General features: G+C 50.4%; 1 pseudogene; it reads right to left on the bottom strand.

The window, feature by feature from the left end:
- Nucleotides 1-960: 960 nt before the first annotated feature.
- Nucleotides 961-2704, bottom strand: LOC133093220 (ankyrin repeat domain-containing protein 6-like; annotated as a pseudogene).
- Between the last annotated feature and the right edge of the window lie 201 nt (nt 2705-2905).

Genomic DNA, 2905 nt, shown 5'->3' with positions numbered 1-2905 from the left:
AATTCAGAAAGGTACTCTAAGATAACTGGCTGTGAATTAGGTTATAGAAGTTTCAGGTAATTGTTATGTGAATGTTTTTTCCATTAATCCACTTTAAAATCACTATGATTAATTGATTGTACTATTTCTTTCTTTTGGCTGAAAGATACAGGAACGATGATCCAACGATTTGAACCTTTCTCGTTTGAGTTCATTACTAACAAACATTCCCAGTGCTATTAGCCAATTAACCCATTATTTAAATACACTCTGACTTTTCAAAACATTTTAAGATATACTGGATCTTGTGCCATCATGAAAATCCTTCTCCTTAAAATTTGTTTGGTGAGTTTTCCCCCGGTTAAAACGTCAGCATTTTGGGAACTATGAACTTGAGGGAGGGGGTTCAGCGTGTCTGTTACAGCTCTTACAGAAAGACACTCTGTCCAGGCACAGCAGGCATGTTGATATGAATGACTGCTTGATTTGAGTTCACAGGGATTCATATTTTTTCTTGCTTTTCATATCCTGAATATTAGAGTTTAGGCTTACACATCCTTCAGTTTCTTAGCACGGCTGGCTTAATCTGAGCTTTTGAACTTCAGATGAACTTGGGCTGAGGTTTCGAATCTGTAATGAAACCTGAAACTGAGCAAGCTTCCCCTAGTTTCAGTCTAATTGTTGAAGTCTTCATAACTTCAGGGCATAGGAAGCATGTGTGTGGCACATTTTAGAAATTAGTGATTTTTTTAAAAGGCAAGTTCTGCTATGTGTACAATAACCGACACCTTGGACATAGCTCTTCTGCAGTTGCAGGACCGGAAATCCTCAGGAATCCTTCCCCGCCGCCGCCGCCTCCCACCCCCGGCCACATGGCATGTGTGATCTTAGTTCCCCGACCTGGGATCGAACCCCCGCCCCCTGCATTGGAAGCACAGAGTCTTAACCACTGGACCACCAGGGAAGTCCCAGGAATCCTTTCTCGTCCCACTTCCCAGGCCCTAGTTTTCCTTCTGTACCTTAGTCCTTAGTTTAGCAAGTTCCTCCTCTAAACTTTTAATGTGTTCCTCCAGCATGGCCTTGTCTTGCTGGGCTTTCCGAGTGGCTTGGCTTCATGCTTTTTCAATCTTCTTTTCATACCACTTTTCCATCTGGGTGGAAACAGCCTCAAAGAAATAGTGGGTGAGCTCCAGCGCTTGGGAGGTGTCTCGAATGTGAGGGGCAGTCTGCTCGCCACCTGCTGCTGGTGGCGGCTGCCCGCAGGTGGTGCTGGGTGCTGGCTGCTGGCCTCGGTGCCTCGTCTGCCCACTTTTCCCAGACTTCTTGGTTTGGGTGCCTCTGTCAACACAGGGCCCGGCCTGTGGGTTGCATTTGGCTGCCTCTTTCAAGGGTAACGAGGCTGTCTGGACCTTGACATTCCTCAGTCGGGAGGCTGTACAGTCCGAGGAAGACAGCTCCTGCTGGGGTCTGTGGGCGGCTGTGGAGCTGAGGGCCTTTTCCTTGGGCCTGGCCACCGGGGGGAGCTGTCAGAGGCTGCTACTGGACCTGCAGTCCCCACTGACTGACCCACACCTGTGGAGGACTCGCCAGTGGAGGGTGTGGATTTAGTCCTGGAGGCCCCAGAATCTCCAGAAAGCTTCAGCTCCAGATTCTGAATCTTTAACATGCACCAAGTTTTTAATTCATCCACCAAGGGCATCTGCCGTTTCTCTCCCTCGTGCTTCTCCGAGTCCGAGTGCTGCTTCAGGCAGTTGAGGCACTCCGTCCTCTCTGCTGAGAGTCGCTCGACCATCAGCTGGTCCAGAACCCGCATTTGGTGCTGGGTCTCATTCTCCATGTGCCCCAGCTTCGTGTTCGTCTTCTCCTGACACGACACCAGCTCTGCTTTGATCTCCTCCACAGTTGCCTCCAACTGATTCTCCAGCTTGTGGATCAGGGGTTCACATCGACAGCCATTTATTGGCGCCTGCATCACTTTGCTGTCCTTGCCCCAGTACAGCTGTGTAGAGCTGGTATGCTCTGAACTCAAGGGGATGGGAGGGGGGCGAACAGCGATGCCTGGGCCTCTTTTTAGGGTGATTGTGAGTGCGCGAGTTCTTCTGCTGTCAGGGCTGCTGGTCTGCTGGTGGGGTGGAGTCAGAAAACGCTGACATGTTGGGCCTTGACTTTTTCTGCCTGTTGTCCTTTGCTCTGGGCTCCGGGGAGGCGAATAGGAAATCTTCTCTGGGCTCTTCTTTTCTGGGTACAGCCTGTTCACTGCTATGGGTGTCTCCTGCTGAGACACTTCCCCGGGGGCACTTTAGTGAGGAGGAGAGCAACTTCTGGATTACTGTGGTAGCGGGCAGTCTCCAGTGGAGTCCGGCCTGCATTACTGACAATGGTCCCATCTGCTTCGGCTTCCACTAAGATTTTACCCACCTTCTTGTGACTTAGGGCAGCAGCAATATAAAGTGCTGTGTCTTCAGCATCGTCCTGGGCATCGAGGTCGCAGCCAGCCTTCAGCAAGATCTGGACCACAGAAAGATGGCCCTTATTGGCAGCAAGATGCAGGGGGGTCCAGCCATGCTTGATAACGGCTACCTTGGCGCCCTTGTTGATGAGCTGAAACACATTCTCTGCCTGGCCTTTGTACGCAGCTATGAGCAGGCGTTCTGAAAGCCCGGCGACCGCATCCTGCTGGCTCATGAATTAGGAGAGAAAGACGTTTTCGGGGAAGTGGTAGACAAGTTCCTTTGGCTCAAGGTGATGCCACAGGCCCAGGCAGGTACCCTCGGGTAAAGATTCTCCGATCATTGGAAGGTGCCTTTATCACTATATCATCTTTGGGACCTCTGCAGTCAAGATGCCCGGCGCCTCCAAGATCATATTGTTTTCTAATATTTGCTTTGTCTCTGGCTCTCATTAGAGTATAAGCTCCTGGGGGATG

Source organism: Eubalaena glacialis, chromosome 6 (assembly GCF_028564815.1).
Source record: "Eubalaena glacialis isolate mEubGla1 chromosome 6, mEubGla1.1.hap2.+ XY, whole genome shotgun sequence".
In the NCBI taxonomy this organism is placed as follows: Eukaryota; Metazoa; Chordata; class Mammalia; order Artiodactyla; family Balaenidae; genus Eubalaena; species Eubalaena glacialis.
This window is presented reverse-complemented; position numbering and strand designations above follow the sequence as displayed.